This window comes from Gorilla gorilla, chromosome 7 (genome assembly GCF_029281585.2).
Source record: "Gorilla gorilla gorilla isolate KB3781 chromosome 7, NHGRI_mGorGor1-v2.1_pri, whole genome shotgun sequence".
In the NCBI taxonomy this organism is placed as follows: Eukaryota; Metazoa; Chordata; class Mammalia; order Primates; family Hominidae; genus Gorilla; species Gorilla gorilla.
The window spans coordinates 78,194,778-78,219,158 of record NC_073231.2 but is presented as its reverse complement, the minus strand read 5'-3'; the positions used below and the strand labels follow the sequence as shown (position 1 = coordinate 78,219,158).

General features: G+C 43.6%; 1 pseudogene; it reads right to left on the bottom strand.

Annotated features, from left to right (window-relative positions):
- Positions 1-5,327: 5,327 nt before the first annotated feature.
- Positions 5,328-7,185, bottom strand: LOC101150006 (AFG3-like protein 2; annotated as a pseudogene).
- Positions 7,186-24,381: the final 17,196 nt, after the last annotated feature.

The following is a 24,381-nucleotide window of genomic DNA, read 5'->3' as shown; positions in this document are numbered from 1 at the left end:
CGAAAATTCTTTTCTTTAAGAATGTTGAATATTGGCCCCCACTCTCTTCTGGCTTGTAGAGTTTCTGCCGAGAGAGCCGCTGTTAGTCTGATGGGCTTCCCTTTGTGGGTAACCCGACCTTTCTCTCTGGCTGCCCTTAACATTTTTTCCTTCATTTCAACTTTGGTGAATCTGAAAATTATGTGTCTTGGAGTTGCTCTTCTCGAGGAGTATCTTTGTGGCATTCTCTGTATTTCCTGAATGTGAATGTTGGCCTTCCTTGCTAGATTGGGGAAGTTCTCCTGGATAATATCCTGCAGAGTGTTTTCCAACTTGGTGCCATTCTCCCTGTCACTTTCAGGTACACCAGTCAGACGTAGATTTGGTCTTTTCACATAGTCCCATATTTCCTGGAGGCTTTGTTCATTTCTTTTTATTCTTTTTTCTCTAAACTTCCCTTCTCGCTTCATTTCTTTCATTTCATCTTCCATCACTGATACCCTTTCTTCCAGTTGATTGCATTGACTCCTGAGGCTTCTTCACTCTACATGTAATTCTCGAGCTTTGGCTTTCAGCTCCATCAGCTCCTTTAAGCACTTCTCTGTATTGGTTATTCTAGTTATATATTCGTCTAAATTTTTGCAAAGTTTTCAACTTCTTTGCCTTTGGTTTGAATTTCCTCTTGTAGCTCAGAGTAGTTTGATCGTCTGAAGCCTTCTTCTCTGAACTCGTCAAAGTCATTCTCCGTCCAGCTTTATTCCGTTGCTGGTGAGGAGCTGCGTTCCTTTGGAGGAGGAGAGATGCTCTGCTTTTTAGAGTTTCCAGCTTTTCTGCTCTGTTTTTTCCCCATCTTTGTGGTTTTATCTACTTTTGGTCTTTGATGATGGTGATGTACAGATGGGTTTTTGGTGTGGATGTCCTTTCTGTTTGTTAGTTTTCCTTCTAACAGACGGGACCCTCAGCTGCAAGTCTGTTGGAGTACCCGGCCGTGTGAGGTGTCAGTCTGCCCCTGCTGGGGGGTGCCTCCCAGTTAGGCTGCTTGGGGGTCAGGGGTCAGGGACCCACTTGAGGAGGCAGTCTGCCCGTTCTCAGATCCCCAGCTGCATGCTGGGAGAACCACTGCTCTCTTCAAAGCTGTCAGACAGGGACATTTAAGTCTGCAGAGGTTACTGCTGTCTTTTTGGTTGTCTGTGCCCTGCCCCCATAGGTGGAGCCTACAGAGGCAGGCAGGCCTCCTTGAGCTGTGGTGGGCTCCACCCAGTTCGAGCTTCCCAGCTGCTTTGTTTACCTAAGCAAGCCTGGGCAATGGTGGGCGCCCCTCCCCCAGCCTCACTGCCGCCTTGCAGTTTGATCTCAGACTGCTGTGCTAGCAATCAGTGAGACTCCGTGGGCGTAGGATCCTCCAAGCCATGTGCGGGATATAATCTCCTGGTGCACTGTTTTTTAAGCCCGTTGGAAAAGCGCAGTGTTCTGGTGGGAGTGACCCGATTTTCCAGGTGCCATCTGTCACCCTTTTCTTTGACTAGGAAAGGGAACTCCCTGACCACTTGTGCTTCCCGAGTGAGGCAATGCCTCGCCCTGCTTCGGCTTGCGCATGGTGTGTGCACCCACTGACCTGCACCCACTATCTGGCACTCCCTAGTGAGATGAACCCGGTACCTCAGACGGAAATGCAGAAATCACCCATCTTCTGCGTCACTCATGCTGGGAGCTGTAGACCAGAGCTGTTCCTATTCGGCCGTCTTCGCATAAGATCATGTTTTTCTTTTATACCACATGGTCAGGCTGCAAATTTTCCAAACTTTTATGCTCTGCTTCCCTTTTAAATATAATTTCCAATTTTAGATAATTTATTTACTTATGCATATTACCATAGGCTATTAGAATCAGCCAGGTCATATCTTGAACATTTTGCTGCTTAGAAATTTCTTCTGCCAGATACCCTAAATCATTCTTTTCAAGCTCAAAATTCCACAGATCCCTAGAGCAGGGCACATTGCTGCCAGTCTCTTTGCCAAATCATAGCTGAGTGTCCTTTGCTCCAGTTTCCAATGAGTTTCTCATCTCCATCTGAGACTTCCTTAGCCTGGACTTTATTGTCCATATCACTATTAGCATTTTGGTCACAACAATTTAGCAAGTCACAAGGAAGTTCCAAACTTTCCCTCACCCTCCTATCTTCTTCTGAGCCCTCCAAACTTTTTCAAATTCTTCCCATTACCCAGTTCCAAGTCATTTCCAAATTTTCAGGTATCTGGTTTTTTTAATTTTTCAAAAATTCAATTTATTGAGAGATGACATATATGGTAAAATGCACCCATTTGAAGTGTAGAGTTCAGTGAGTTTTGACAAACATAACCTCAAGCCACAATGAAAATACAGAATATTCTCATCATGCCCAGAAAGTTCCCTTGTACCCCTTGGTAGAGAGTCTTTCCCTCCACACCCAACCCCAGGCAACCACAGACATGCTTTCTGTCCCTATGGATTCGTTAGCTTCTAGAATTGGAAATAAATGAAATCGTATGGCACATACTTCATTGTGTTTGGTCTCTTTTCCTGTTTTTTGAGATCCACAGATACTGCTGTGTGTATTAATAGTCATTCATTTTTACTGCCGTGTGGCATTCCACTGTTACAAACATACCAAATATCCATTTCATTCTTGATGGATGTCAGGATTATTTTCAGTTTATTGATATTATAAATAAAGTAGTAACAGTCTTTGCGTGGACATAGGTTTTTGCTTATCTTGGGGAAATAAGAGTCGAATTGTTTGGTCACATGGAAGTGTTCGTCTGCCTTTATAAGAATCTGCCAAACTGTTTTCCAAAATGATTGTACCATTTTACATTCCTTTTTTTTGGCAGAGTCTCATTCTGTCCCCCATGCTGGAGTGCAGGGGTGCGATCCCTGCCCATCGCAGCCTCCGCCTCCCAGGTTCAAGTGATCCTCCCGGGTTCCAGCGATTCTCCCGCCTTAGTCCCCTGAGCAGCTGGGACCACAGGCATTCACCACCATGTCTGGCTGACCTTTCCATTTGTAGCAGAGATGTGTTTTGCCGTGCTGGCCAGGCTGGCCTCAAACTCCTAACCTTAAGTGATCCACCCGCCTCGATCCCCCAAATTGCTGGGACCACAGGCGTGAGCCACTGCACCCTGCCCCATTTTACATTCCTATCAACATGTGAGCATTTCAACTGCTCTGTATCCTTATCAACAATGAAGACTGTCTCTTTTTTATTTTAACCATTCCAGCAAGTATGTTCAGATAGCTCATTATGGGTGAATTTGCATGTTCCTGATGAATAATGATACCCTGTGTGTGCTTAATGCCCACCCATATACCTTCTGTGAAATGCGTGTTTAAATCTTTCACCCATTGTTTTACTGGGTTGCTTGTTTTCTTATTATTGAGTTCTAAGAGTTCTTTATATGCTCGATACAAGTCCTTTGTCCTATATATGTATTGTAAGTATTTTCAGAGGGTGTGGCTTGCCTTTTTATTTTCTTAACTGTCTTTGAAAGAAAGAGAGTCTTAAAGTTTGATGAGATCCCACTTATCAACTTTTTCTTTTGTGGCTTGTGCTTTTTGTGTCCCAAGAAATTTTTTGCATACTCAAGGCCACAAAGATTTTTACCTGTATTTTCTCCTAGAAGTTTTATGGTTTTAGTTTTCATGCTCTATTTCAAATTAATTTTTTGCATATGATGCAAGAGTTAATGTTCACTGTTTTTCCTGTGACTACTCTGTTGCCAGAACCACCTGCAGATAAGACAATTCCTCCACCTTGAATTATCCTGGTACCTCTGTTGAAAATCAAGTAACCAAAAGTGTGTGGGTTGCTTTCTGGGCTCCATTCCACCCCAGTGGCCTGCATGCCAGTCCTCTTACCAGCACCACATTCTCATCGCTGTAGCTGCACACAGTCTTAATATTGGGGTGAGTAACTTATACTGTTTTGGCTACTCTTACTCATTTGTATTTCCATATCGGTTTTAGATTCAGCTTCTCAATTTCTACAAAAAAATTCTGCTATAATTACAATAGATTGCACTGAAATTATCAATTAGTTTGGGGAGAACTGATGTAACACTCCACGAGCAAAGTCTACCTCTGTTTTTATTTAGGTCTTATTATTTCAATGTGCATGTCCTACAAATATTTTCTTAAATTTATTCCTCCATATTTCAAGTTTTTATATGCTACTGAAATTCCTAATGAAATTGAATTTTTAAAATTTCATTTTCCAATTGTTTACTGCTAATACACAGAAATACAATTGGTCTTTGTATACTGACCTTGAATTCTTCAAACTTGCTAACTTTACTTATTAGTTCTAGTGGCTTCTCTGTGGATTCCTTAGGATGTTTTATGGACACTCTAATGTTGTCTTCTCTGTGGTTCCCTTGCTTCACCTCAATTCCTGGCCCACCTCAATTCCCAGTGACCCTGATACCCATTGTAAGGCAGGGAGGCAGCTGCTTTCTGTCATCTGTGCTGCAGCTGTTTGGGAAATGCCCTCAGTTGAAAAGCAGAAAATGTAAAAATCTCACGTGGTTCCCCCCTGTCTTTCAGGGGTAAATTTATCTTTGGTCTCTGCTTACCCTTTTGCCAGGCTTTCTGGGATCGCCACTGTGAACGTGTAGTTTAGTGGTCGGCCTGGGATTTGGGCAGTTCCTACTCAGATTCGGGCCTCACCTCTTGGTAGTTTTCTCGCTTCTGGGATTTTCGTATTAAATTTCCAGTATTCTTCAAGTTCCAGACTGTCTCCTCTACCACCTTAGGAGAGTAAAGCCTATGTCTCACACCACTGTAGTGTGGAGATTATGAAAAACCCTTAGGCAAGAGAGCCACAGGCTCCCAGTTCAAACCCACTGCAGCTGCTGCTTTATAGGAGCAAACTCTCCTCCAGCTCTGGCCTGCTTTTGGACACTCTGAGGTCCCTTTAAATAATTTTCTGGGCCGGGGGCGGTGGTTCACGCCTGCAATCCCAGCACCTCAGGAGGCCAAGGCGGGCGGATCACGAGTTCAGGAGATCGAGACCATCCTGGCCAACACAGTGAAACCCTGTCTCCACTAAAAATACAAAAAATTAGCTGGGCGTGTTGGCGGGCACCTGCAGCCCCAGCCACTCGGGAGGCTGAGGCAGGAGAATGGCGTGAACCCGGGAGGCGGAGCCTGCAGCAAGCCAAGACGGCGCCACTGCACTCCAGCCTGGGCAACAGAGTGACTCCATGTCAAAAAAAAAAAAATAATAATTTTCTGTCCAAATTTTATATTTATCTATGGGACAGTTTGTGCAACCATGGTTACCAGAAGTTACCAGAATTTTTGGCTAAAGCCTTCTAAATATCTTGTTTCTTTCTCCTTTGCGGGAGTGTAGCTTGCTTCTTGAGTGACTGCAGCGAGCAGCTGCTCGCGTGCACTGGCTGCCTAGTGCAGCCACCCTGCTTCACCTTTAAAAGCGGGTCTGTGGGCTCCAGATACCACCCGGCAACCGCGTGGCCTGCTTCACGGTATGCCACGGTCTTCTCCTCAGGCTGCAGAACCTGCGTTTTCTTCTCTAAGCGACCAATCACTTGCTCAATTGCCTGTTCGAAGTGTTTCTGATTTATGGAATCTGACAGGTGTCTCGCAGCAATCTACGCAGCTTCATTACAGACATTAGCAACATCAGCACCTGAAAACCCTGGAGTTAAAGATGCCAGTTTTCTTGCCAATTTCTCCTTCTCCAGGGTACTGTCCAGTTTTAGTGGTCGGAGGTGAACTTTGAAAATAGAACCCCTTCCTTTTATGTCTGGTAGTCCAATAAAGATTTGCCTGTCGAAACACCCCGGCCTAAGCAGCGCAGGGTCCAGGATATCCGGTTGATTGGTGCTGGCCAAAATGACGACATTTGTTGTTGTATTAAAACCATCCATCTCCACCAGCAGCTGGTTGAGTGTGTTCTCCTGCTCATTCTGCCCTCCAAAGTTGCCTTTTCCTGTCTTCCTTCCCACCACATTGGAAGAGGATGCAAGGGGCATTCTTCCGAGCAAGGGCAAATAAGTCTCGGACTCTAGCTGGGCCCACACCAACAAACATCTCCAAAAACTCGGATCCACTAACGGTGATGAAAGGGACATTGGCTTTTCCAGCTGTGGCCTTAGCTAGCAGCGTCTTCCCAGTGCCTGGAGGGCCAGTGAGAATGGCACCCTTTGGGATTTTTGCTCCTAGGTCTTGATACTGCTTTGGGTTTTTCAAGAAATTCACAAATTTCATGATCTCTAGCTTGGCCTCCTCACAGCCACATCTTTGAACTGCACATCAGTTTCATCCTTTAAGACCTTGGTTTCTCTGACACTAAAGAGTTGGCCCATCCCTCGGCCTGTCCGGCCAATGCCAGCAGGCCCTCTTCTGATGGTGCAGAGCAAGAAGGCAATGATGAGCACCGTGGGCAGCATGCTCAGCAGGAAAGAGTCATCACTTTCAGCAATGTAGACAACAGGCACCCGATTTTCTCCTTCTGTGCCCAATTCCTGCTGTAAAGTTTCCAGATTCCATTCAAAGTTGTCCACACTGCTAGTATTAAACCAAACGTGTTGCCCATCAACAGGAGTTCTTCCTGGTGTAAAGGTCACTCGAACAAAACGCTCGTTGACAACTTTCAGTCTGTCTACTACTCCTTTTGAAACATAGTTATTGACAAGGTCTTTCCAAGTGACTTCTCTCCCGGATCTCTTGAGCAGGAAGTAAAACATGACTCTACCCCAGAATAGAGCAGTCCAGACGAAGAACATCCTGAAATCCTTGTCGTCCCATGGAAAGTCACCCTTCTGGAACCTGGACCACCAGTGAGAATCATCTTTCTTGCCACCTCGTTTTCCACCGCCACCACCTCCTCCTTCAGAAGAGTGTGTGGTAGCAGCTGGCTTTGATTCTTTTTTCTGTCCCATAACTTCTTTAGGTTCATTAGCATTTTTTCCATTAGGAAAGTATTTTTCAAATCCTTTTGGGGGTCGAGAACAGAATCTTTAATAAGCAGCAATTACATCTGTCAAAAGAGAATTTCTGGTGGCCCTTGCTTGAGTTGTAATAAATCCATAAAGCGTCCGAAGGCAGGGCTGCTCGCCAGGGCCCATGCCTGCCATGCACGAAGAGCTGCTTTAGGCCGCGGGGCCAGCAGCCGACCCAGCCCCACAGCTGCAAGCAGCAGCGAGCCATGGCCACCGCAGTGGCCCTCTTGGCCCGGGACGCTGCGCAGGCGCAAGCAGGCGACAACGGGCTGCCTCGGGAAGCGGGCTCCACTCCGGGAGAGGCCGCCAGGCAGTGAAGTGCGCCCGCGGCTCACTGCAGAGCGCAAGCTCTCAACCAGGTATCTTTATAGTAATATTCCACTTCTCTGGTACCAATTTTCTATATTTGTCTGTTCTTATATTGCTATAAAGAACTACCTAAGACTGGGTAATTTATAAAGAAAAAAGGTTTAATTGACTCACAGTTCTGCAGGCTGTACAGGAAGCATGACTGGGGAGCCCTCAGGAAACTTGCATTCACTGGGGAAAGTGAAGGAGAAGCAAACACATCTTACATGGCGGGATCAGAAGAAAGAGTGAGAAGAAGGAGGGGACACACACTTTTAAACAACTAGAAGATATTGTGAGAACTCACTCATTATCATGAGAACAGCAAGGGGGGAAATGTGCCCCCTTGATCCCACCATGCCCCTCTTCCAACACTGGGGGTTACAATTCAACATGAGATTTGGGCAGGGACACAGACCCTAATCATATCATCATGGATATCACCTTTAAGAAAAACAAAGGTTAATCAAAAAACAATTCTTATCAGAGTATTTTTATTTGTGTTTTAAATAGTTGTCAGACAAATCTTCAGTTAGAAATCAGGCCAATTTTGACTTTTGGTTTTTTTCTAAGTTTAACTCCTATAAGTATGTATTAAATTAAAAATATCCAGACATCTTCAAAATTGCATGATGGAAAGAAGCGATGCCTGAGTGGTTCACTCTTCATTTTACGGCCAGATTGAAGTTAAGGTTGTGAGTTATCAATGACTATGATCTTCCTTAGGAGAAAAAAAAATGTGGCTTGAGTGAAGCCTCTAATCTCAGTAGGCTAATAGCCTCCATCACTCTGTTCTTGGGTGACTCATGGCTTCAAATCCCTGAGTTCTTGCTTGAAAAACTTTGGGTTTCCCTTCTGCCCACCCATGGCTCAAATCATTTTATCTCCCCTCTCTGACACCTCCTTCAATGACTAATTTTAGAAAATATATTTAGCTTATTTTAAACAAAATCTTATTTTTATTGAATTGGAACTCTGAACTTAATTTGATAAATTGAACATAATAGGGCATATAAATAGGATATCTAATATAAATGAAAATTCAACAAATATGCAGAGAGGTGATTCATTATTTGAAAAAAAAAAAAACTGCTTCCAGCATGAGAAGGGTAAAGCCATGATATTCTTTAACTTGTCTGTTTCTTTAACTCATTTATCACGTCCAAAAACAGAAAAAGGGTTTTTTTCTATTACAGTTAATATTGTGTTTATCAATAAAGAATTCAAAATAAATATCCTACATGCTTTGGATGTCTTCTAGGCAATCACTAATTGCAGCTAACACAGAAAAGATGTCATGTGTTTTGGTGACATTGTTGTATTTGATAAAAGATTTTTCTTCATTTTCTGCAGCTCCTAAGCCCATGACCGTTCTGTCTCCTTACCCTAGTTCCTCATTATGACAGGCAGAACAAGTAGGACACTGTGCAGGGAATGGAAAGGACACTGGGTGGTTGTAAAAGGTTGTCTCCACTTCCCTCTGTGTTTGAAAAAACTGAACATTAAGTGCTGCATTTAAATGCACACACACAGTTATACTGTTTGAAACAGGTTAAAAATGTGGTGTGCTTTGTGACGACTTCCTCCAGAGTTTCTCAGAAGTACATTAATATGCCAATGTACTCTCATTTTTCTATATATACCAATTATAAGATAAAGTGTTAAAATAATTCTGAAAGATGTAACTGTAATCAATTAGAATAATTAGAATAAAAGACCCTGGTGACCCCATCCTTCTGAAAACTTCAAAATCTTTAGAAAATATACAAAAAATACACCCAGCTTTAGCAAAAATTACTAAATCCTCATAGAAATTTCCATTGATCTTGGACTTCCAAGCCTGTAGAACTGCTCAGAAATACTTTCTTTTCTTCTCTTCCTTTTAAAGAGCTTCATGGTGTGAGTGGAGTGTCTGAGGAGGAGCACCTCCCGGCTTCTGCCTGGGCACTCACCTGAGCTGAGGTGCTCACTTGAGCAGAGGTGCAGCTTCGGCCACCATGGGAAAACCAGCCCTCCCTGGGAAGCACCTCTCTCCCAGCCTTGCCTAGTGGGGGCCTGGGCCATCCTGCAGGGCAGGTGCTGCTGCCTCCCCTGCAGGTCTGCACCTCTGTATTCAGGGCTCACAGCTGGAAGCGGAGCCTTTATGCTATGCCCTGGGTGGCACGGGAGGGCAAACAGGTTCCAAGGCTGTGCACAACAGCGCAGCCAGGTGGTCCCTGCCTGGTCTCCTGGCCTCTGTAAACAGACCCCAGAGGGACCCTCCTCAGCCTCAGTCACACGTCTGAGAAATGCTGGGGACTGGCATCTCTGCCGAGAAGACCAGGTTGTCTACCGAAGGCCCAGCTAGCCCATCCCTCCCTGCACAGCAGGCTTATGCCCGGCCTGGAGGCCTGGCACATACAGCAGCAAAGGGCAAACAGAGCAGCCAGTAGGATTGCCAGCAAAGGCAAGGGTAGACTCAGTGGCAGAAGCCTCCCTGGTCAGCGGCAGGCAAGCTTCTCCCTCCCTCCCCTAGAGCGGCCAGCTGCCCTCACAGAACTAGACCTCCCTTTGTCATCCCCCCAGGGTGGCAGCTGCCTGGGGACCCGGTCCCCAGCAAGGGCCCCTGATCTTGGCTGCCTTCCTCTCGCTGCTGCACAGAGCCTGCATCCTCCTCCTCCTCGGATCCTCCTTACCCTCCTCCTCTACCTCCTCCTCCTCCTTGTGCTCCTCCTTCTTCTCCTCACCCTCCTCCTCTCCTCCTCCTCATTCTCATTTCCTTCTTGCCCTCCCCCTCCTCCTCTTCCTCTCCCACTCCTCCTCCGTCTGATCTCCCCCTCCTCCTCCTGCTCCTCCTCCCCTCCTCCTCCTGCTCCTCCTCCTCTCCTCCTCCTTCTGATCTCCCCCTCCTTCCCCTCCTCCTCCTGCTCCTCCTCCCCTCCTCCTCCTGCTCCTCCTCCCCTCCTCCTCCTCCCTCATCCTCTCCCTCTTCCTCCTCCCCCTTCCCTTCCTCTGTCTCCTCCTCCTCCCCCTCCTCCTCCTTCCCCCATCCCTCCTCCTGCTTCCCCTCTCTCTCCTCCTCCCACTCCTTCTCCTGCTTCCCCTCCTCCTCCTCCACTTTTCCTTGCCCTCCTCCTTGTCCTTGTTCTTGCATTTGCTCTTCTTCTTCACAGCCTTTCCTTCCTCTTTGCCTTTTTCTTGGCCTGGTCCTTGGAGGGAATTTGCCTTCCTAATCTTCCTTGCTGCTCTCCTTGGGGTCTGCCTCCTCCAGCCCCAGCCCTGAGGTCTGAGCAGCTTCTGTCTGAAGGCCAGGAGGTAGGACTGTGTTGCGGGGGCTGCTGGGCAGGGCCCTCGTCCTCCTATCACATCAGAGATGTTGTCTGGCACGGGAAACATCCACCCTCCGCTGTGTGTCCCACGCTTCTCTCTCAAAGTTGGGTTCATTCATGAAGAAGGACAGCATTTAGCAGCGGCGGGCCCCTCAGGGTCGCTGACAAAGATGCCTGCTCCTTCTTCCCTCCTCAGGTCTGAGAGAGGGGCCCTCGGCAGGGGCCTGGGCCTGCCCCGCTTCTGAGAGCGCCTGGGAGCCCAGGTGCAGCCCTGGTTGGAGCTGCCCGCTCCTCGGCCTCTAGGCCTTTGTGGAGGACATGTGGTCTCTGGCTCTGCCCACTGCTGGGTAGCCCGGATAGCGCCTTTTGAGGGACCTGCCACCTCCCCTGTTCCTCCTCCCTGGAAAGAGTGATGTTTTGACTGGGGTTAGGGACCGAGGGTGGCAGGGACTTCCTGTGGTGCTGGGCTCTGAGGCCCATGCCGTCCTGGAGACCTGCCAGGGTTTCTGGGGGTGTGGCTCTCGCCCAGGGCCTCCCCAGATTGTGGCTGTTCCGCTGTGGCCTTGGCTTCCACTCTCTTCGTGTCCCTGGGGGTGGGTGGGTGGCCGTTTCTGCCAGGAAGATGGAGTCCAGGTGGGTGCTGGGAACCAAGTCCTCCACATTCTGGACTTTTGCTGAGGCTTCTGCAGCCGGGGCCAGCTCTGGAGGTGAAGGGGCTGCATTGGCCGCGCGATGTCCCAGACAGCCTGGAGGTGACTCTGCGCAGTGGGGCGGGGTGACCAGACGGGCCCCAGCGGCATGTGGGAGCCGGCACGGTCTCCGACCCTGGGATGTTGAGGACGAAGAGGACGGTGGCGGACGGGGGATAGGCTGATGGGGCATTGAGGGGCCGCTGTGGGGGCGGGCGGGGTGAGGGGGTCTGGAGCTCCGGGTGGACACTGCGCTCAGAAGCGTCACTGGCTCCTGGGAGGCCAAGGACCGGCTTTGCCTGTTGGCCGCCAGCGGGGACGCGGAGCTGCGGCTGGGAGCCCCCGTGTGGAGGAAAGTGCAATGCTTCTGGTCCTCAGTCTCCTGCTGCACCACCGCTCCTCCAGCGTGGAGTCCACCTCCAACTGCTTTTTCTTCCTCTGAAGCTGCAAAAATGGAATATTGAAAAATTCGCGAAGGTGCTTTAGGCCCGAGCTGTTCTTCCTGGAAGACTCGGCGGAGGGGAACAGGAGGAGCGGCCTCAGTAGGATGACTCCCACTGGCTCCTGACCCGCAGTCCCCAGGACGCACACCTGCGCGTGGGCAGCACTTTCTGAAGCCCCGGAGAATGCACTTGAAGGCGCACTGCTTGGTGATGGGGATCACCTGGCCAGCCGGTGGCAGTTCTTGGGCACGTCCAGGAACTTGCATCCAGGCCCATTTTGGACTCCGCCTTCTTGGGTTGTTCTCCACCTGCAAGCCCCGGTCTGGTTGTTTGCATTTTCCACCCTCCACTACCTCCGAGACTTCAATCCTCACGACGTCTTCAGTGGTGGGGTGGTTCCCGTAGATGCTGTGGCCTGGATCCCTGCGTGGGGATATCCACCTCCACCAAATGCTTGCCCTGCGGACCGTGCCTCAGCGCGGTGGGGCGGGTGGCCCCGTCTCCCGGATAGCCATCTTCATGTTTTCACGCCTCGGCGGAGCGCCTCCGTGGCCTCAGCTCCTGGCCTGCAGCACGCAGGGGATGTTCTTGTCCCCGCCGGGGCCTGCTCCGACCCCACCAGCTTCTTCAGGGCGGGAACCATCTTTCTACTGGGACGTCCGAGCCCGGTGGCGGCCGGGAAGCTCAGCGGCAGCGGCGGAGCAGCTCGACTCGCACTGTGTCCCCGCGGGACAGGCCTCCCGCTAGGCCCGAGACCCACGGCGCCACGCGGCCTCCAACCAGGGCTCCCGACCTCAGCGCAGCTCCGCCATGTCCCGCGGCCTCCGGAGCTGCCGCCTCCAGCCCTCGGCGCCGCCACCTGGGAGCCGGCTGCGCAGGGCGCCAGCGAAAATCGCATTTCTGCTTAGAAGCCACCCAGTTTATGGTGTTGTGTTATGGCGGCCTGAACGGACTGAAGCACATAGTGACTATGTCTGTGCTCGCTTTTAAATTTACTTTTATCTTTTTAAAATTTTTATTCGTTTTCCCGGAAATCTTGATGTTTTACATAGCCTCAAATTCCTTCTTGGCAAAGTTATACTTGCTAAATATTTAGTAGTTTCAGCAATTGTCTGAAAAGACACAATTATGCTGCTAAAAAAACAATGAAGAAAGAAGAGACAGAGCAAGAGACAGAGTTTGAGAATTTGAATTTTCTATACACATAGATTAAATTTTCCAAATAATGTTTCTCTTCTTTTCTGTTGAAGTAAAAACACTCAAACTTTCCTGTATATATTTGTACAACTGAAATCCCCCCTAGAATGTCACCCTTGCCCTAACTAAAAAATCAGCTATATTCTAGAAAATGAGAAAGAAAATATAATGAAGATAAAAACATGTATTAAACATATAATGCAGTGATAAGATCGTGAGTTTCAAAATTCCCTGTGAGCTTTGTTTGTTAAGTCCAGGGAAAGAGTAACAAGCATAGGCATCAAGTGTGCAGGTCATTTACATGTGTTTATGTGGCCATGTCTACCATTTTCTCTTTAACTTTTCATAACGTGGAACTCATTTCTTTAGGTAGAAGTTACGAGTTAACTATCTTGGTAGTGACCTTGTGAGTGAACAAGCATTCTTTAAAAGTCCATTCTTTTTCTTCATTTTTGAATATGCATAGCATTACAGAAAAATTGGAAAGTAAACCAGAAAAATACCCATAATCTCACCATTCCAATACAATGCTGTCTGTGCTTTTTCAAAAAAAAGGGACCTCAATTTCTAAACTTAGAGAAAAATCCCTAGCTTTTGAATTTTTTTATGTTCTGAATTTTTGATGAAGAGTTATGAATTTTTGATGAAGACGTATTTATTTACTGCCTCTAGCATTGTATTTTAAAAGAGACCGGTCAAAATTTGATTTTAAAACAAAGGATTAAGAACTCTTCCATTTGTGCTTATTTTACATCTATCAGGTGAGAGTAAAATCACTGATTTAAAGACCTCTGAGTTTTCACAACACAAGGAAAAATAAATAGACACCACCCTTATTGTTTTGTACATTCCACTGAAATATAAGTTCCTTGTGGACAGGTGTTTTCATCTGTTTTATCTGCTGCTGTATCCCAGTACCTGGCACCTAGTGCCACGTAGGAAGTACTCAAGTACTTGTTGACTGAGCTAATTAAAATAGTCTCACTATAGCAGAATTGCCTTTATTCTGTGGGGGCGACCCATGTAAGTTTATCTTTTGTGTCAAAAATGCCATTTTAATGCATTTATGAACATCTTCAAATTGCATCATAGGTTTTGTTAATTTTTTTAGCTAGAGTACTTCAGACATATTTTGCCTGCTGACTCAAGGGTGTCATTATGAATATTACTGTAATTTTTAGGTGGACCAGTGAAGCTTGTGTTAATTACCATGAACTGTTGTTTTGATGACTTAGAATAGATTAGGATGAATGTTGTAAAGGTTTTTCTATTTCTGCTGGAATCTTCTGTCGTTCTACTCATCATCGTCTAGGTAATGGTCTAAGGCTGGCACCATTTCTCTTATCAAGTAACACAAATGGACTTTTTGGCAGATAGTTGTCGTTTAACAACTTTTGTTTTTAGTTTCAGAGACTATGTTCTGGAATGTGGAGATTTCTTCATACATGACCTCTAGAGAAATAGGCATATTATAAAATGAGTTACACTGTGTAACTGAGGGCATGTGCTGATGGCAAAATTATTGTCTTCAAGAATAATTTTTTTAGTGTTCTGCATTTGCCCACACTGTTAGAAATGGAATGTTAGAGAATATTTATTATTTTGTTGCTATCAAAGCAAAATTTGCAGAAACTTGAATTTATTGTAATTACTGTATTAACTCTGAAATGCATGGCTATGTTTTAAGGGAGGTTTTTGCCTTCCATATTGTTCTCGTTCTACTTTTTCTTTTACTAAGAAGGACTTAATCTCTAAACATTAGAAAATGTTTTATACAGAGACAGGTCTCACTGACTACAATTAGAATTATAAGAATCTCTTCATTTGTATTAGTTGATAAAAGTATTTTTTCCTGTTTTTAGATAACAGTCCTCCAAAATTTATATTACTATTATCAATTCACTTCTTAAGCACAATGAAGTAGTGCCTCTGGGTGTTAGGATTATGTAGTTTTAACATTTACATTGATTATCTGTATTTTCTACTTAAAAAAAAGCCTATACGATTTAATCAATATGTTACCAATAGATAACAAAAGTATAGAATACCGTTTCTGCTCCTTTAATAGCGAGACTTTACTCTAATTTCATGGTGGTTCTAAGGTAGTAAGATGCAAAAAAGAGGTCCAGATGTGTGAAGAAAAGTGAGCAAAAAGTAATAATGAACCCACTTAAGAAATTACATGTCTGTATAAGTATTAAAGATAAAGCTTAGGCAGGGCGTGGTGGCTCAGGCCTGTAATCCCAGCACTTTGGGAGGCCAAGGAGAGTGGATCACTCGAGGTTAGGAGTTCGATACTAGCCTGGCGCCAACATGGTGAAACCCCGTGTTGAATAAAAACACAAAAATTAGCCAGGAATGGTGGGGCGCGCCTGTAATCCCAGCTACTTGGGAGGCTGAGGCAGGAGAATCACTTGAACCCGGGAGGTGGAGGTTGCAGTGAGCCGAGAGCTCCCCATTGCATTCCAGCCTGGGCGACAAGAGGGAAACTATGTCTCAAAATAAATAAATAAATAAATACATAAATAAGAAGAAATAAAAAGGTTAAGGATCTGACACAGAAATGCACACATTTTCTTCTCAACTATCAAAAGCACGAGGAAAATTTTTAAACTTCCCAGAGATGAGTTTTCTAAGTTTTATTTTCCAAACTTCACTCTTATTAACCTTTAAAACAACACTGGTAGATCATTTCTGAAGTGAAGTTTTAAAATATTCCCTTCACTGTCTGTAAGCAAAATATAACCCTTAGTTTTTCAATTTGTAATTTTTAGTTGAAGAAACAACTTGATAATGGGGACTAAGGGAAATAAAATTTCTCTGCGGGAGTCCCTGCTGAATGCCGCCCTGAGCTAGCGGGCGACGCTGCGCTTCCCCGCTGGAGAGCGCCGTCATCCCATCCACGGAGAGCTCAGCAGGCCACGTGCCGCGGCCTGCTGCGGGTTGCAGGGACTGCTTCCTGGCTGGCGGCACCGTTATTGTTCAATAAACACCTGGTTCAGAGACAAAGGTGGCCCTGTCAGTAGCTCTGAATAGCCCCAAGCTAGTTGCTGATCCTAACAGGTCCAATTAGCTGCTACTCATTTAGCAAAGCGGCCCGGGACCCATCCCGCTTCCCGCTCCACCTTCTGAAACTCTCCCTGCCTGGGTACCTTGGCTATGGGCTTTGCAGTCTCCCTTTAGCGGATCAAAGGTGTGTGGGAAAGAATGACGGCTGGATCCGCCTCCACAGGTCCTTACACAGCCGCACACATCACAGCCAGACCCAAAGCACTCATGGTGGTGAGCGAGAGCCCGAGGTGGAATTCCAGTGCCGGTCTCAGAACAACGCCTTGATTGCCGTGATTCGAAGAGCTATCTCAAAACATTTCGCTTCAGTGAAGTGCCTGAGAAGAAACACTCGTCACAGCTCACTCTGCTGCTGACAGTGGATGTACTCACCTTAGGTCCTCCCACTGCCAGGCTGCCTGGCCTCGGGAACACGCTGACACACACAAGAATACACACTGGCGCTGGCTTCCTTCCTCCTCACAACTAAGTATATTCCTGTTCTAGAAGTCCCCCAGGATCATGTTAGACAATGTGGGAAACAGACGGGCAGAAACAGAAAGGGAAGAAAGAGAACCCAATGTCCCCATGCAACAATTAGACTTTGGTGATGGAATTTTCTCATATTATAGAAGGTGCCTTGTCAACATCATGGGTAGTGACAATATAATATTCCATACTGTTCTCATTCATTTCTCATTCTCTAATACCTGTGGCCACTTGGTTTTTAATTTTTTGCCATTATGAGCATTATTGTACATAAAAATTTCCCCATATTTTTGGGTAATTTACTTTTTTTTCCTTTTTTTTTTTTTGTTTTTTGTTTTGGAGACGGTGTTTTGCTCTTGTTGCTCAAGCTGTATGTAGTGCAGTAGTGCGATCTCAGCTCACTGCAACTTCTGCCTCCCGGGTTCAAGCGATTCTTCTGCCTCAGCCTCCCAAGTAGCTGGGATTACATGCATGCACCACCACGCCCTGCTAACTGTATAGTTTTAGTAGAGACGGGGTTTCTCCATGTTGGTCAGGCTGGTCTCGAACTCCTGACCTCAGGTGATCTGCCCGCCTCAGTCTCCCAAAGGGCTGGGTTGACAGGCATGAGCCATTTTTGGGTAATTTTCTTAGAATTTATTTTGAAAGCAAAATTAAGTCAAATTTCAGCTTAATCAAAACTAGGTAAAAAGATGCTAGGTCAAGGGATATTGATACGTGTTGCTAAATTGTTTTCCAACAGAATTGGAACATCTTTTTTTTCTGTCCAGCAATCATTGACACTAGTTTATCAGATATCCACCAGCAATGTGTTATCCTTTTTTGGAAATATTTACACAATTTTATGTTAGACTATTACTGTAACTAAACTTTTCCCATGTGCTTGTTAACAGTATGTGGAAATTTTCCATGTGTTTCATCAACTTGCCGTGTCCATAACAATTTTTCTAATTGATTGCATGATTGCTTTATATAGCATAAATATTTCCTGTTGTTTCATTCAATTTTGATTTTTTGTAGATACATCTATTTTTTCATTTTTAGGTAGTTAAATATATCAGTTTTTAAATTTATTCTCTTGCTTTATTTATTAACCTTGGTTATTTGTTATTTTTATGTATTTTACTTTTCAAATTTATTTGGAATCCAGCTTCTGAAGGTACAAATTATTTTCTGTATACCAAAGCATGTGTCATTTTAGTAAAATGTTTTATTTCCTTTTGGATATATACTATGAATAGGATTGCTATATCAGATGGTAGTTCTGTATCAAGTTCTTTGAGAAATCTCCAAACTGTTTTCCACAGTGGCTGAACTACTTTGCATTCCCACCAACAGTGTATAAGTGTTCCCTTTTCTCCCCAGCCTCACCAGCATCTATTGTTTCTTGGCTTTTGCATAGTAGCCATTCTGACTGGTGTGAGATGGTATTTCATTGTGGTTTTGATTTGCATTTCTTTGATCAGTGATGTTGAGCATTTTTTCATATGTTTGTTGGCCGCTTGTATGTCTTCTTTTGAAAAGTGCCTGTTTCTGTCTTTTGTCCACTTTTTAATGGGCTTATTTGGTTTTTGCTTGTTGAATGAAGTTCCTTATAGATTCTGGATATTAGACCTCCGTTGGATGCATAGTTTGTGAATATTTTCTCCCATTCTGTATGTTGTCTGTTTGCTCTGTTGATAGTTTCCTTTGCTGTGCAGATGCTCTTCAGGTTAAGCAGGTCCCACTTGTCAATATACGTTTTCATTGCAATTGCTTTTGAGGACTTACTCATAAATTCTTTCCTAAGGCCAATGTCCAGAATGATGTTTCCTAGGTTTTCTTCTAGGATTCTTAGAGTTTGAGATCTTACATTTAAATCTTAAATCCATCTTGAGTTAATTTTTGTATATGGTGAAAGGCAGGGGTCTAGTTTCATTCTTCTGCATAGAGCTAGCCAGCTATCCCAGCAACATTTATTGAATAAGTAGTCTTTTCCCCATTGCTTATTTTTGTTGACTTTGTCAAGGACCAGATGGCTGTAGGTGTGCAGCTTTATTTCTTGGTTCTCTGTTCCACTGGGCTATGTTGTTTTGTTTTGTTTTTTACCAGCACCATGCTCTTTTGATATAGTTTGAAGCCAGGTAATATACTGATACCTCCAGCTTTGTTCTTTTTGCTTAGGATTGCTTTGGCTATTTGGGCTTTTTTTTGGTTCCATATGAATTTTAGGATATCAACTTAGGTTACATCAGTGGTGGATTGGATAAAGAATATGTGGTACATATGCACCGTGGAATACTACATGCAGCCAAAAGAAATAGTGAAGTCATGTCCTTTGTAGCAATATGGATACAACTAGAGGCCGTTATCCTAAGCCAATTAACACAGGCACAGAAAACCAAATACTGCATGTTCTTACTTATAAATGGAAGCTAAATACTGAGTACTAATGGACACAAAGATGGCAACAATAGATACTGGAGACTAATAGAGGGAGGAGGGCTGGAGTGGGGGAAGGATTGAAAAACTAACCTGGGTACTATCCTCACTATCTGGGTGATGGAATCATTAATATCCTAAACTTCAGTGTCAGGTGATCTACCCATGTAACAAACCTGCACATGTACTCCCTGAATCTAAAAGAAAAGTTGAAGTTGTTTTAAAAAATTGTTGAAAGAAAAAATAATAATAAATAAGTATGAGGAACATTTCTTAACAGTATTGTATAGTCCATCTCTTCCCCACTGATGTGGATGACTTTCTTCAAAGTATCTTAAGTTTTATGTAACTATAATCTATGTCTGAATGATATGTCCTCTTCTTTTTTCTTTTGTTCTCCAGCAACTTTTCTTGGTCAAAGAATGCAGAAGGATATACGGTGTCTGTGGTTTAATTAACAGGATCGTTTGTAAAACAACTTTACATTTATCTTATTTTTAAAATTCTTGCTTTTGAATAGCTGATGTATTAGAATAGACACTCTCCTATCCCATGCAAAAAGCTGTTAAAAAATGAGCAGCTTGCAAATCTATCATAAATGAGACATTGAATAAAACATTCTTACAGTGAGGTCTAAGAAGCAGTTCAGTCTAGAATTTGCTTCAGATACTTTTTGAAATAAAATATTCAAGGCATAAAAAAGCAAAACTCAAAATATCTAAAACAGATACCTACTGATATTTTTACCCTAGTCTCTTCCCACAGTTTTTATGTGTCTCTGTGCTCCACTGATTCAAACAAACAACAAGAGCAGTAGGCATCTTCTAACTAAAAGTTAATTTACTAGTCTTCAACTAAAAAGTCACAGTGGAAGAACAAATGTAAGGTGAAGAAAGCTTTTTAACCTTTCAGACTTAAATAATACTGTATTTCAACTTTAAAGAAAGGCTCCACCATATATTTTCTGCATTGACATTTTAAAATATATGAACAAGTCTTTGTGGTACAATATATACTTCAATATATCCAATATACCTTATATGAATTAAAAACCATGTCAACTTGATAACCGTAGTAAGGCATTTAAGTATTCAGAGGAGCCATAAAGAAATTTCTTAATGAGTGCTGTCCTTTTAATATTAACTGGATTTAGTAGGTTTCCTTAAAATGAACAGGAAACAGGCCGGGCGCGGTGGCTCACGCCTGTAATCCCAGCACTTTGGGAGGCCGAGACGGGCGGATCACAAGGTCAGCAGATTGAAACCATCCTGGCTAACACGGTGAAACCCCGTCTCTACTAAAAATACAAAAAATTAGCTAGGTGTGGTGGCGGGCGCCTGTAGTCCCAGCTACTCTGGAGGCTGAGGCAGGAGAATTGCGTGAACCCAGGAGGCGGAGCTTGCAGTGAGCCAAGATAGCGCCACTGCACTCCAGCCTGGGGGACAGAGCGAGACTCCGTCTCAAAAAAAAAAAAAAAAAGTATGCCAGGTCATGTCACTGGCCTGCTTGCGGCATTGCCCCTGGGCCTCCTGTTTCACTTAGAATAAAGACAAGGCCTTTGGCAAATTAGACCCCACCCCATCTGAGACTTCACCTCCTGCAACTCTGCTGTCCACCACCCTTACTCTAGCCACATTACTGCCAAGCATAATCTTACCATAGGGCCTTTGAACAGGCTATGCCTCCACCCGAACCACTTTTCCCGTTTATCTGATCACTCCTTCACCTTCAAGTCTTGATCAAATGACAGCTTCACAGTGACAACTTTCCAGTCCATCGTAATACAGATTATGCTTCCCCTCTACTCAGCCCCACCCCTTGATATCTGCCTTATTTTCCTTCATATCACTTATCACTTTCTAACTTTTTAAATATTTTAGATATTTATGATGTTTGTTGTTTGTTGGCTCCCCCTAAAATGTATGATCCAAGAATGCTGGGATTGCTGCTTGTTCTGTTTCCTGCTGTATCCCAAGCACACATTAAATCTCTTTGGTGTAAGACTCAATGACTTAAATACTTTTCAATTTTATCTCTTGGCTTGGTTTGATCATCCATATTTTTTTCATTCAAAAGGAAAACACTTCTATAGTTAATGTCACTATTGATACTTTTTTCATGAATAAATTTGTTTTCAAACAGTTTTACTGTACTTTATTTTCTATCTTGTGAATGTTTGAAAAACACTTTCAATTCTTTATTCGGCATTTTGGAGATTTGGTGTTTACAAATGTTGTTTTTACTTCTGAAATTAATTTTATTGCCAAAATATATTTTATCAACCTCAAGAAGTAATTGTTGATTATTCCTATGGAGAATTTGCCAGTTGAATAATATTTCTCCCATGATCTTTTCTCACTTTCCTCCCTTAATTAATTGAAATTATCTTGAACTAGCAGACCCATTTTTAAATTTTATAATTATGAATATCAATATACATGTCTTCTTAAATCATGTTTAATTAGCTTTGTTTTGGAAAGCGTTTATGACTATAACCATTGATCTACATATAATTACATGTTTATATGGTTCCAATGCTTGTCACAAACCTTTCTACTACTTGTTTTATTCCTGCTTCTTTGAAATTCATCATAGTTTTTTATGTAATTCTCAAAGGTACATTTTTTTAAAGGAAAACTATGGGAGATAAGTTTATTTAATTCCTTGCTCCTATAATCTTATCAATGGAACAATAACTTTGTTAGGCATGCAGTTATTAGGCAACAATGTTTCCTTTCTCTGGCCTCTTTTTGTGTGCCAATTCTGAGTCCTGGAGATATGGTTCCCTCCTCTCCTAGTATTCAATGCATGGAGGGTATTCCTGCCTTCCCTTCTTCTAGTAGATAATTTTTGATAGTGGTAATCTTTGTGATTGTTGTTTTTCTATCTAGAAGTTTGCATTATTTCTTCTTCTCCTTCGTCAACTCCTCCTTTTTCTTCTTTTTTTCCAAAACTCAACTTCTTAATAATTTGTACTAGTACCAAAAAGCTTCTTTACTTTAAGGGATGAGAGCTTTCCTTACCTTTAACTCACTTTTCCACATGCATATTTCTGATTGTTGCTTCTGCCCTTTTTCATTCTTGCCTCTTTTTTTATTTAACTTATCTTGTTTGTTCTTTCATTCTTTATCCTGAAATATTTCTTCATATACTGATGATGTATTTATATCCTGATCTTTCCTTTATTAAACTCCATAATTTTTACCTTAATCTTTTTTTCTAATTTCATACATATCCTTTTATATTTCTACCTTCATCTAATCTATCTCCTTGTCTTATATTCTTGTCTTTTATTTCTCATATGTTAGGACTCTTATTTGCAAGTGACAGAAACTGAAGCTGCACTGAGCCGAGCATACGGGAGCTTAATGGTTTATAATCCTAAAACATTATAATAGCGTGTGGAGTACCAATGCAATAACACATCAATTACACCATGAACACACCATTAAAAATGAGAATTTGTAGGACACTCAAGAGACATATAAAATGCTACCCTACTAGAGAAAAATGTGATAATATTAAATATAGGCTAAAAAAGATTCCTACTGTCAAAAAAAGTTGGTTATTTTACATCTATCCCAAGTTTAAGTCTGGTCATAATTACCCAAAAATAAATTTAACAAACAGGTCCCAGAGTTCACCTAATGAATAAAAACGGCTTAGCGGAGTTTTGGTTAAAAACCCTGTAGAAGTTGCATTTCAAACATCCACTAAATCACAGATGTTACTGAATTATTGGGCCACCCATTGAAATACCTAGCAGATGATATGGTCCATAAGCATCCCAGACATTTAAGAAGTATAGTGAACCAAACTCTCAATCAACAGAAGACTAATCACCAGGCCAATTAATTTGTGTAGGCTAAGGCTAAACTTACATCAAGCGCCAATACTGTGTATTCTGTGAAGATCAATAGAGAAAGATCTTCTTCCCTTCTTGTCCTCACCCTACTCTGGACCTCTGGATTCCCAATCCCCTGAAGGCAAATATCCATTATTATTGTGGCTCAATTTGTACTTTGACAAATATTGACATCTATTTCAAAGAGACTGCAAAGAAATCTGGTGTTCCCCTGAGTTTTGTTTTCATCTTGCCTTTCTCAAGCATAAATTAAGATATTATGTTAAATGTTTGTTTTTGTAGCCTAATTACACTGAATACACTGTCGTCGATAGTGTTTACATACTGCAAGCTACTTAACATATTATATATAGTAGGAAAGATGTGTTTAAATATTTTGCATGGCTTATACTTGTATATCTCAAAAATAGACTTGAATTGTTATCAAGCATTGCCATTAGTATGCTTTTTTCAGTTCTAATCAAAATATATCATTTTATTATGCTTTCCAGTTTTACTCTAGAAAATGTTGAACTGTAACTGCACATTCAAGTTTAATGTACTGCTTCAAAAGCAATTTGAGCGATCTTTTATCTATAAATATTATAATTTGGTGGTGGTGTATGTGGAACAGAAAATGCTTGTTCAGGACGTGGCAAATACAGCCACCTGCCTGGGACAGTTCAGGGAGGCGGGAAGACCTCCAGGCTGGAGGGGAAATTAGGGGATGCTTCCGAGGGCAGGAGGCAGACATAAAGAAAAATCGTGGAGGTGATGTGGGAGCATAATTCATGGCTTTGGGTGCCAGGAAAGGAGGTGAAAATCCTAGGAAAATCCAAGTAGGGTGAATGAGATTGCAGCAAATCCATAACACTATTGAAAGGGGAATCCCCTGTTCTCTAGAGTTTAAAGGCCCTTGTTTATTCACTGATAGTTGGCAGGCTAATTATGGGCTCTGGTTTTCTGCTCCTTGAGGGAAGTGCCCTCTGGACTCATAATACTAACAATAAACAACTCCACTTTGTAGGGCTTGAGTTGAGTTACGGTTTTTATTTTAGAGAAATGGATTTTTTCCCCTAATACTCAGACCCAGACCTGTCACAGATTTCGGTGGTTTCACAGAGACTCCTCCAAGTCTACGGCACTCTTGGTCGCTTTGCTTTATGGCAACAACATGCCCTCCATCTGCTTGATATTCTTTCACTTGGTTTGGTGAAATAGAAACGTGATGCTGAGGCCTGTGTTAGTTGAGAGTTATGTTCTTGGAGTGGCAAGACTCAGGGTCCAGGGCATCTGCTCTTGGAGTAGCTCCCTTGTGACCCGGATATTTGCCGCTAGGCGATCTTTCCAGGTCAGCATCTCATGTGCAGGAGACACTCGTCCGTTCGATGCCTCTGACCGCACCGTCCTTGCTTCTAGTCTCACCTGGACACCAGGAGCTGCCTCTTGCTATCAGCACTCAGAGCAGATGCAGCCGTTTGGTGCCTGTGCGAGGTTGCAAGTGTGTGGTTGGATGGGAGGCTTCTCCTCGACCCCCTGGTCCCATGTCTCATGCATAGAAGAGGAAAGTCAGGGCCAGAGGTCACCTGGCCCGTTGAAGGTCCTTACTCCAGGAGC